Source organism: Carya illinoinensis, chromosome 8 (assembly GCF_018687715.1).
Source record: "Carya illinoinensis cultivar Pawnee chromosome 8, C.illinoinensisPawnee_v1, whole genome shotgun sequence".
Classification (NCBI taxonomy): Eukaryota; Viridiplantae; Streptophyta; class Magnoliopsida; order Fagales; family Juglandaceae; genus Carya; species Carya illinoinensis.
This window is the reverse complement of record NC_056759.1, coordinates 35,715,783-35,727,723: the sequence shown is the minus strand read 5'-3', so window position 1 is coordinate 35,727,723 and position 11,941 is coordinate 35,715,783. Positions and strand designations below refer to the sequence as shown.

The window sequence follows — 11,941 nt, the reverse complement described above, 5'->3', positions numbered from 1 at the left end:
TTTTGGCCGTAAGAATCCCAATCTAGAGTTCAAAGAGCTAAGCTCAAATAGAAGATTTATGATTTCGTTTTTCTTATTTTAGACGTAAGACTTTTAATCATCAATCACCCTAAAGTTTTTGGGAGAAAGCAAATTAGGATGTTATAACAGTTTGTGGTCCTAGCTAGTTTGTTAAAGTGCCTAGTTGAAATTTGAATACCTATTTTCCTTTAATATATGATGATTTTGGGACTATTTTTGAAAAACTATAAACCTATGAGACAGCATAATCTAAATAATTAAACTATTTATCCAAAACAAAATATTAAAAGGAATTTACTATGCATCAGCCACTATTTACTTTCACACCACACACTTCTAATTTTTTCATAAGGTGTAGGGGTGCTTTTCATGGAGTATATGGATGTTTTTTATAGGGTGTGGGGTGTGGAGTGGTGAATAGTGGCTGATGAGAAGAATTTTTCATATTAAAACACATCAATCTCATCCATGTTGGAGTACATCTACAACAACGACAACAACAACAGGTCATCTTTAATTAGCATCATATAATTTAACTGATATAAATATTAAATCTTCTTGTATTCTTTTCACAGTATTTCACGGCACAAATGAGAGGGATTGATAGAATTACAAAGGTGGTGTCTTTTTTTGGAAAAAAAAAAAAGAAAAAAAAAAAGAAGGTCATTTGCATTGTAGTTTTTGAACATGGCATCTCCTTCTCTTCAAAACAATATGTGGATGAAAGAGAAATGATAAGAAAAAATTTTAGTAACAACAATAATAATAACTAGGAGGAGAGAGGAGGCCAAAAATAAAATAAATAAGGGAAAAGAGGGAAGGAGCTCAAAAAAATCTCTTTACAATTAATACATGAGTGCATGAAAAGCAAGAGAATAAAAAGTTAAATAAATTAATGCTCCATGGTCATCTTCCTTGGCAAAATCAAGAACTTATAAGAGATGCAGTTTTCTAATCTAATGGTGGACTAGGTAGTCGGGGTTGGAGGCCGTAGCTAATAAAAAGGAATATTATTCGTGCCTCACTACGGCTGCATATTTGTTTCTGGTCTAGTCTTGAACCTGAAAGTCTGAGTGAATTTGGACGGTTATTTACTCGAAACCCAGTTACGGATACCGGTTATTGACTTGGGTATCTGTAATTAGCTTTAACTAAAATGAATTTAAGTAGACAAATGTGATCGTAACTCGAGGTCATAGGATTAATTCCCCTTCCCCAAATGCCCGAGAAAACAAAATCACTTCTCTCTCTCTCTCTCTCTCTCTCTCTCTCTCTCTCAGTTTGTATAACAGTTTCCTCTCTCGTTGCCCACTTTGGCTAGATCTGAGTTTTTGTGTTTGTATATCACTTCCCTCTCTCGTTGGTCGTTGCCCACTTTGTCTAAATCTGAGTTTCTGTGTTTGTAGATGTTTTTGTATTTGTAGATCTACCTTTTTGGGTTTCTTTATTTTAAAAATGTTCCAGCAAAACCTTAGTATTTTTTCAAACATTCGGTGATTTCTTCTATTATGCACGTCCAAGCACTAAACATCCTTAAATAAAAGATATGTCAGAATGAAGTGAGGATGGAGTGGACTATAAAAGGAGTGAAGGAAGTACAAATGGTTCGTTTTTGCTTGGAGAGAAAGAAATTTAGTTTTCTCTTTTGTTCTCAATAGAAAGCAAATGTTCTTTCAGAAGATTTTTAGTGTTCGTTTTACAAATAAAGGCTGATCCTTTCAAAATATAGATGGTGGCTTGGCTGCCAACAAGCTATTTATCATAATTGAACCTTGGATGACCCCATTGATTGATATGATTATGGGGTAAGATGCAGATGCAATCCAAGTGTTTTCATTTTTCTATTTAATTTCCATTTTCAAAATTTCTCTTCCTGTAAGGTGTATCTAGTCTTTTCTTATTTATTTTCCCTAATGAATTCTTATGTATTGAAAAATATCCTTGCTAGTACAAGTGCTCCCAATGTATGTGTTGGGACTCTATAAACAAAGAGTGAGGTTTTATTGGATATTGGGGAAGGCAGAATGACAACTCTTGAACTGAACTTTGAAAAGTTTTAAGAACGGTCTGTCATATATAGAGCATGGAAGACTTTCCGTGTTTACCATATGGGGGGTAAATGTTTGGCGGGTAATACTCTCACATTTGTTCCAAGACACGTTTAGCTTAGTAACGTGGAGCAGATTTAGAAAATTCTACAACATCATTGAGTGATGATTGTTGCCAAAGAATATCTAGAGTTTTCAAATAATCATGTCTACAATTCTTTTAGACAGTCTGTAGAATCTTGCTCAATTCTTTCCCCTTCTTTTTCATCCATGGAGCTGATTTTGATTCTCATTTCATCTTCATAGTGAAGTTACAAGGAAAAAACAATGATATATTGAAGGGGAAAAAACAGTGGGGTTAACTATTGATGCAACCACACATTCATGGGTCATGTTGGGGCTCACAACTATGTTTCTTTTATCTTTTCTCTTTTGCTTGCTATAAACTTTGTTCACTTTTTCCCTTATATTACAACATGCATTTGAGGTTGTTTGATGGGGAAGTGAATACTTGTAACCTCTTCTATTACTTTTAAGGCTTATGATGCAAACTATTACTTCAAAGATCTAAACAAGTACTTGAGGTTGACTATAATTTATCACCATTTCAATTAGATTATACCCTTTTCTTTTCAATTATTTCTTGGATAATGATGTTGATTTGTTTTTCTTTGTATTGTGGATTAGGTCTTTGTATTGGGTATAATCTAATTGAAAAAACATGTAAGAATTCATTGGGGAGAAAAAAAAAAAACAAGATGCACCTTGGAAGAGAAATTTTGAAAAAGGAAATTAAATAGAAAAATGAAAATACTTGGATTGCATCCGCATCATACCCATAATCATATCAATCAATGTCATCCAAGGTTCAGTTATGATAAAAAGATTGTTGGCAACCAAGCCACCATCTATATTTTGAAAGAATCAACCTTTATTTGTAAAATGAATACTGAAAATCTTCAAAATTGTCTGAGAGCAAAAGGGAAAACTAAATTTCTTGCTCTCCAAACAAAAGTGAACCATTTGAACTTCCTTCACTCCTTTTATAGTCAGCTCCATCCTCACTTCATTCTAACATACCTTTATTTAAGTATGTTTGGTGCTTGGACGTGTAGAACATGAAAAATACTAAGTTTTTACTTAAAGATTTTAAAAACAAAGAAACCCAAAAAGACAGATCTACAAATATAGAAACTCAGGTATATAAACATAGAAAATTAGATCTACAAACACACATATCTACAATTACAAAAACTCAGATATAGCCAAAGTGGGCAACGAGAGAGGAAAGTGATATACAGACAAACAGAGAGAGGGAGAGAGAGAGAGAGAGAGAGAGGGGGGGAGAGAGAGAACGAAATTACTAAATCTAGTGTCCATAGAAACAGTAGCCTCATAAAAAAATATAGAACTTGTTCTGGGCTAAAGCCAAGCACATTCTAGGCAGCAAGCCCTCCCAGAGCAACTGCAAGTTGCAGGTTTTTTTTCTATTAAACCAAGTGTTGCATCCACCGGTGACAAAAGAGACAATGCTTCAATTCCATTCAGCCTCAATTCATCCAAGGAATAAAGTCTTTGGGGCACCTGCATCATTGACTCCCTTGTATGGTGAAGAACCAATCTTTATCAACTTTGGACAAGTACACAGGGGGAACAACTATCTACTAGTGATATGCAGATACATAAAACTGTAAAACAATGAATTACAACTCTATTTCTAAATCATAAATCAAACTACATCTTCGCCAATTTGCAGCTAGACTCATCCAAGATTGCAAAGACAATTTTCCTCTATTTTGCATCAAGACAATTCGATATTTTTATTTGAACATTTTATTTTTATGTTCAAACGTGAACATTTGTGATTTGACGTTTGAATGTTTCATTCACACGTTATTGGGTTATTGTTCGAATGTAAAAAAATTAAACTTTCGGAAGGTTAATATATATACGTCAATGCAAAATTGGTGGATCCAATGGTTTGAAGTCAGTGGGGGCAGAGGACCCTTCATTCCCATTAATGTTAGTGAAATAAAACAGTTTAATTATGGTTGCTTGTTGTATTATGTCTTCTTTACTTTCAAATCTCTATTCTATGTATGAGAAAATGCCCAAAAAAAAAAAAAGGATTGACATTGTATTGGTTTGAATTATAATCTTCTGATTATAATTTGACCATTTGATCTCGGCCTTTTGATTATGAGTTTTATAACAATATTGTGTTTTTCACCATTTTAGTTTGTACAAGATATAATATAGTTTGTTGTTAAGTCTATTTCTTTTACAAACTACCTGAGGTCATGTTTGGGAAGTGAGGAATTTTCCTGCCTTCACTCTTGAGTGGAAGGTGTAGTTTAGGGAGGCAATGCACCACAAACCTATGGCTAGAAATAGTCCACAACCTGTTGCACTACATTGGGAAGCTCCTCCTACCTGGGTGGAGGTTAATTGGTGTTAAGATATAAAATAAATAATAAAATATATCTCTTCCCATCCGCTTAAGCTTTTGGAACAAGTGGTGATTTCACATGGTATCAGAGCAGAGGTCTTAAGTTCGAACCCTGACTCTACACTGTACCCCATTTAATTAAATATTTCACGTGTTGGGTCACTTATTGAGAGGGAGTCTGGCCACACGTGAGGGGAGTGTTAAGATATAAAATAAATAAGAAAATCTACCTCTTCCCATCAACTTAAGTTTTTGGGACAAGTAGTGATTTCACAAGTTGAATTCAAGCTTTCAATTTGAGTTTTGGATCAAAATGCTATTGAAGATAACGGAAGATCTTCATTTAGACGAGCTAAACGGTGTTGAGAGTGTCGTACCCAAAATAGACAGGGAAGGATTTCAACAATTGAAGCATCTTCATATCCAAAATTGTGCTCAGCTTAAGCATATCCGTAACTTGAGGACATCGGTTATCGCGTTTCCTACATTGGAGACATTCGTTCTCGAAAATATGATCCGTTTGGAAGAAATTTGTCATGGCAAACTACCCTTGACATCCTTTAAATACTTGAGAGTTGTAAAGGTGTGATAAGCTGTGAGAAATTAAGATATGTCTTCTTTTCATCCATGGTCAGGGGCCTTTCATTACTCGAAGGATTGGTGGTAAGAAAATGCAACAACATGGGTGCAATAGTCATGAAAGAAGAAGGGTAGGGAATTGAAGATGGAGATATAATCTTGTTTCATTGACTCCAAACCTTGGTGCTAGAGGACGTTCCAAAGTTGGTGAGCTTCTTGGGCACAAAAACTTTACTTATGAGGAATGGCGGAGAAACCATTTCGAAGGGCAACCATGATCCTGGCTTGCCACTTCTACATGATCAGGTACATGAGTTAGTTAGCTTCGAACTCACACATGAAACGATAGTTGACTTCAGTTTGAGGCCCAAAACTATAATTGTGGCCTCTGCTAATTAAGGTTGTGGCTCTAGGCCAGACATAAAAGTTAAATTTGAAAAAATAATATGGAACTTCTCAAAAAACAAATAATGAATATTTCTGGATGTACCCATTCCAACATAGGAAAAGAAGAGCATACGAATTATAAGCCAACATTAGTACTTGAATGGACCATAGTTCCCAAATAATTAGTGCTATTTTCGTACTCATTCCCCTGTTTGATCTTGCATGTTTTCAAATTATAAGCAAAGAAATCTTTGGCGTCGTTGATTGATACATGACATTAATCCTACAGGTTGCCTTCCCTAATCTAAGAATACTGTGTCTAGATGGTCTACCCAAAATAAAGCATGTATGGAGTAAAGAACTCCAAATAAGTTTCATGTTTCAAAATTTACAAGTAGTAAATTCTTGGAGATGTGAGAGTTTGAAAAGTTTATTTCCAGCCTCTATCATTAGATCATGTCTCGAGCAATTGAAGGAAATTGTGATTGTTGACTGCGGAATGGAGGAAATTGTTGTAGTTGAAAGAGGAGAAGCAGCAGTAGCAAGGTCATTGGTGTTTCCTCGATTAACTTGTCTGCATCTTATACAATTATCGAGACTCAAGTGGTTTTACCATGGAATGAATATTTCAGAATGCTAATGCTGGAAACGTTGTTGGTCATTGGATGTGAGAAAGTTGAGATATTGGCTTATGGACTTGTGAGCTTTTGAGAAACAGTTAAAGAAAGCCCGCCTAAGATGTGCATTAAACAACCCCTTTTCTTGGTGGATGAGGTACGCTATTAATTTAATTAGCTCTCTCAAGCTTTAATTTCCACATTAAGGACGTAGAAGATGTAGAACGTTTTCGAACGGAATGCTCTTTACATCCCAATATTATGAAATCATTTTGATTTGATAAATTTAATTAATTAGTTTTTATATATTATATTTTCAATTACAATTTTCATCACTGCAAGAAAAAGAATTTTAAATTCTTTTTATTAAAGTTATATATTAAGATTTTCACTGCAAATAATGCCTTATTTGCAATCATTCTATCATTTCGCCACAAAATAGCATTTAAGACCACACGTTTGTGACTATTCTGTGGCGATCTCCAAAAAAAAACCCGTAAAGTGCATCCTCATTAAAGAATACTTAAATCTCGTTATTTTGTTTATAGCATGCTCAAATTAACTGAAAATCACCTTTAGGCCGAGTACAAGAAATTAGTATTTATTTCCACGAACAACCGAATCATTTAATACTTATACTAAAAGAGTTTTGCTACGTACAAACAAAGTCGCGTATTAATTTGCATACCAATACCGATTCCTTTATATTTAAAATTTAAATTAGCACTGTTTTCAATAAAATCTACTTTTTGACCAATCACATTAGATTGGTGCACATATTAGTGAGCAGTTGCGCTTGCAACTAGATTTTTCCATATGAAAATGAAGTCATCATGTTTTCCTTACGAGAAATGGTAGGTCTATAAAGAATTATTATAAAAATAGACTTATAAACTAACGTGATTTGATAAAATAAATTATACGTAATATTTTTTTAGACCTAATTAAACTAATGTTGCTATAATGGGATCCAGTATTTCTTAATGTAATGAGTCAGAATGTAACATCTTTTTGTAGATCCAGTTAAACTAGTTAGTGTACTTGTTATCATGGGATGGGGTATTTCTTAACGTTTGTTCCAATTAATTTTACAGCTGCCATTTCGGAGCTTAGAGATAATGCATATTGTGAAAATGGACAAGTTGGAAACTATATGGCACGATCAAGTCACTGCAAGTTCCTTTTCCAATATTTATCTATTAATTGTCATTGGTTGTCAAAATCTATTGCACATCTTTCAATCCAATCTGCTAATTACAACATTCCAAAGTCTAATTTCCCTACATATAATCGGTTGTGGTTCGTTGGGAGCTGTATTATTTGAACAACATGATGCTTTAACAGCCTCAGTGGCTGTTAACCAAGTGAGGAACACATGGAGGCTGTAATTCGGATACTGAAATACTCAAAGTCTTCTCCAGGGAAAGGGCTCATGTTTTAAGAATGATCATTTGGAAGTCAAGGGCTATACAGACGCAGATTGGGTCGAGAACATCACAGATAGGAAGTCAACCTCAGGGTATTTCACATTTGTTGGTGGAAACCTTGTGACATGGAGAAGTAATAAACAAAAGGTGGTGGCACTCTGTAGTGCAAAAGCAGAATTCCGAGGGATGGCCAAGAGTTTGTGTGAACTTCTTTGGCTGAAAAGGTTGCTAACCGAGGTTAGGTTTGCTCCCACATCCGAAATGAGTCTTTTTTGTGACAATAAAGCTGCCATAGATATTTCTCATAATCTAGTTCAGCACGATAGAACTAAACGTGTGGAGGTGGATCGGCATTTCATCAAACATAACCTAGAGACTAAGACAATTTGATTCCCATTCATCAAGTCTGAAGACTAGTTAGCAGATATACTTACCAAAGCCATGTCCAGCAAAGATTTTCTACTACTCACTAGTCAAGTTGTCTTACCAAAGCCATTTCCAGCAAAGATTTCTACTACTCACTAGTCAAGTTGTGCATAAAGGATCCGTATGCATCAACTTGAGGGGGAGTGTTGGCATGAGTTGTAATATATGGAAAGAAATTCTTTCCTTTACATGAGAGCATGATTATAGGAACCCTGATTTGTATAGCTTAGAATAGAAGATTTATTCTAGTAATATATAATTGTAATAAACGATTGTGTAAAATGATGATGATTGAATATACAGAGTAAATATTTTTTGACACAACAAATACATGTTTTACCCGGGAGAGACTGTGATTGGAAAAGGTGAAACATTAGTGACAAATTTTTTTCTGACCAATTTCTCCTATGGGAGGCTCATTGAATATTATTGGTGAGGTAAGCCACTTTCCCCACCAATAGTATAATTCATGGGAAAAAATGACTTCTTCCCAGGACATGGTTTGTGGTGAAAACTTGTATTTCTCGTTGGAAATTTCCCGTGACACAATGTGGTGGCTTGGTTTAATGTTTTTCCCCTAAAAAAATTTAGTGCAAATTGTGTTTTACAACATGAACCATTTTCGTCCCAAAACTGTTTTACCCATGAAACACTGTTGTGGCTTAATGTTTTACCCATGAAACATTTTTGTGCAAAATGTGGTTTATAGCATGAAACATTTTCCTGCCAAATATGTTTTAACCCATGAACTCTGTTCATCGTGAAATTGTATTTGCCATGAAGAGGTTCAATGGAGATAAATAGTTATCAAGTTAAAAAAAAGGGGGGGGGGGTTTAATGGGAAAAAGGTTGTTTGCATGAACTATATTCGTCGGGAAAAACTAGCTAGCCTTTTATGGGAAATACTGAAACCGGTAAGTGACCTTTTCCCCAGCACACCAACACTTCTCAAAAAATCTGTTCCCTACAATTTTTTCCCACGAAGTATTACAATCAAGGCACTCAAATTCTCTGGAAAAAAGTGACAAAAATATCACAAGATACTCAAATTGAAGAATTACAACTATACAACAAAAGGCCACTCACTTAAAAGAAAACTAGCACCTGAATAATTCACCAACGACATAATTTTCTTCAACACCCATATATAACAGAATTTAAATGATTGTTTTACACTTCTTTCCACTGGCTTAAGTACCAATCAATCAAGGTCATGACTATATACATCAATGTTTGCAAATAGGGGGAGTAGTGCCCAAGGGAAGCCTACATGGTTAGTAATTAATATAACAAATCCTATACAGGAGCCATTGAACCAGATTACATAACAAATAGGGGGAGTAGTGCACATGTGCCTGACTACATGTATACATATTTTGCATTCTAGACACATTACTCTAGTTCTGTACACATCATCGCTTCTCTTGTTTGCTCCAATTCATCTCCATTCATATGTACAGCTATGCCTCTTAATCCAGAAATATCACAAGAGCATAGTGTCCTGAAATTAAAAACCATGTACTTAACTATGTTAGCCAATAGAAAACATTTCTTACCGCTACTAGGACATTACTTTAGCAAATCAATCAAAGGCTAATACAAACTATGAATCTGGGACATTATAATGGCTAATTAAATCTTAACCATGGAACAACCAATTTGATCCAAGTGCATTACTTAGATTTAATGAGTAACTTGATCCCACCAATGACTTATGTGGAATTAAAGACACATTTAAATACTGTTTTCAGTGAACATATTTGAAACTTAGCCCCAAGTATGTGGTTTACTTGGACTCACCTTAGGAGCCATTGAACCAGATTACATACAGACCTCAAACTAAAACTCTAGCAATAGTTTTCACATAAAACATACTACACCACAATATATGAGAATCAATCAAAAAATATTTTAACAAAGTATAAGATAATCACCCCTTCATAATAACCACAAGTCTTTATGAAAATTCAAGGAAATACATACACTGTCGTGAAATTACTTCCCCATATCCAAAAGTTAGATCATACCCACTCCTTAAAACCAGACCCATTCATGAGCTGAAACCACCATTTCCCTTCCACTTCCAAAAATTTGATTCCCTATGGAAAACTTCCCACACTACACATCAAAATATTTGCCTCTCTACAAACTGCCATGGCCATTGGATTGATACAATCCATAAAAAAACCCACAAAAAATCAGCCTACTTCCAGCAATAGAGATGCCAAGCATCTCCCTAAGTCTCTCTATGAGCCTCACTATTTCCCTCCAACTCAGACATTTGGAAGTTCATTCCTTTCTCATGCTCAGAAAAATTTCTCCTCATGTCAGCCATATCACCCATAATTTGGTTTAGTTTACTCTTATACATTTCTGCACTAGTCTTGTTTCATTCATTCTCCTCGGCCAAATGCATAAATGCGTTGTTCTTCGTCATTGAAGGAGAGGGGTCGGTAATGACCATGTGCCCCATCCCTTGTGCGTACCCAAATCTGAACCCTAAAATGTCTTTGAAAACAGCCAAGGCCGCTTCATCAACGTCCTCTTCAGGGTCTTTCTCAGCCAATTTCTCCACCATTAGATTCTAAATATCATATGAAAGAAAATCAGTGTAGATATTTTAATGCAGTATATAGTCCAACAAAAATTAAATCAAACATGGAAAAGTTCACATAATTGTGTTCAGTTGTGGCATTGATAAATTTGCCCTTCTGCCTTGACTAGTGTGTTTCTTTATAGAAAGCGACCATATTTGGTGCTGTCTCCCATTACCACACATCATTAACAGTTATAGCTCATTAGATACAGTTCCATAACTTGAATTATAAATCAGAAACTGCTCTTACCTTCTCTTCCAAAATCCTAACAAATGATTTCCTTCCGCCTGTATGTTTCACCTTGAGTTTTTTCCTATTTGTAATGTTTCTCAAGACTTCTCCTGTTACGCATTTTATTGTTATATCAGGTCCCAAAATATTATCTTACTGCTCGGAATTAAAAAGGCAGCAAAATAAATCTCACCCGAATGTACATATAAACAAAAACAAATGTAACTTAAATTCCCACTAGTTTTTTATTAAAATACTAATACCCATATACCTTGAATGTTCCGCTGGCCCACCTTTCACATAGCCACTACCAAACAGGTTGCTCCACCATGGATGTCCCACCACATAGGGCCTCCTCATGCGATGCATATTTTAATTAAACTTTGTGTAGTTCATAGTAATATGCATTGTACTTATCGGACATATACGTTACCACAATTTCATGATAATTGTCTTTTGTCCAATCCAACACAAAGTCCGCCTACAAGTTGAAAATCTAGGTTAAAACATCTACCAATCAAACTCACATTAAAAGCAATAAGTTATAAACTACATGCATATGTAATAAAGCTTTACCCTAACACGATTAATTAACTCTTGCTTCTCCTCCTTAGGTATAGAACACTAGCTTGCATGCCTCATTTTGGCATATAATTTGATGATCCATGTCACTCGACCAATGAAGATGGAGGCATTCTCGCACGATGGGCCTCTATGACCCTCCTTTATAAGCAAAGGAATCTTACCCACCTTCTAGAGGTGTTCAAATTGTGTGCCCCGCGCAGGCCCTCGACTCCGTTTCTTAATGGATGGAACTATATCTTGAAAAAAAAATACGATGCAATTTGAATGAGTCAACCAACTAATAACAAGAATAAATGTACCAACTCTTGAAGAAAATATTAATTTTCATCAATTTTTTGTATTGGAGTAAGAAATGGCATGCATACCCGTAGTATTATTCCCCTCTCCACCCTGTTTGACACCCATGGACTCTTGTACTCCAACACCTGCTACTGCTTGAGTCAATTCATTTGAAAGTGGGTCCGCCTCGTCTCATAAATTCCTTCTCCGAGGTGACCCTTGTGCATACTGGCTGCTACGTGCAGATGATTGTGTTCTTGAGTGTGCACCTCACCCCCTCCTTCCCCCCTTACAG

General features: G+C 35.4%; 1 protein-coding gene across 1 annotated transcript in view; it reads left to right on the top strand.

The window, feature by feature from the left end:
• The window catches only part of LOC122319131, a 210,960-nt gene that overhangs the window by 51,262 nt on the left and 147,757 nt on the right, over nucleotides 1-11,941 (top strand). The gene's annotated exons all lie outside the window — the stretch shown is intronic.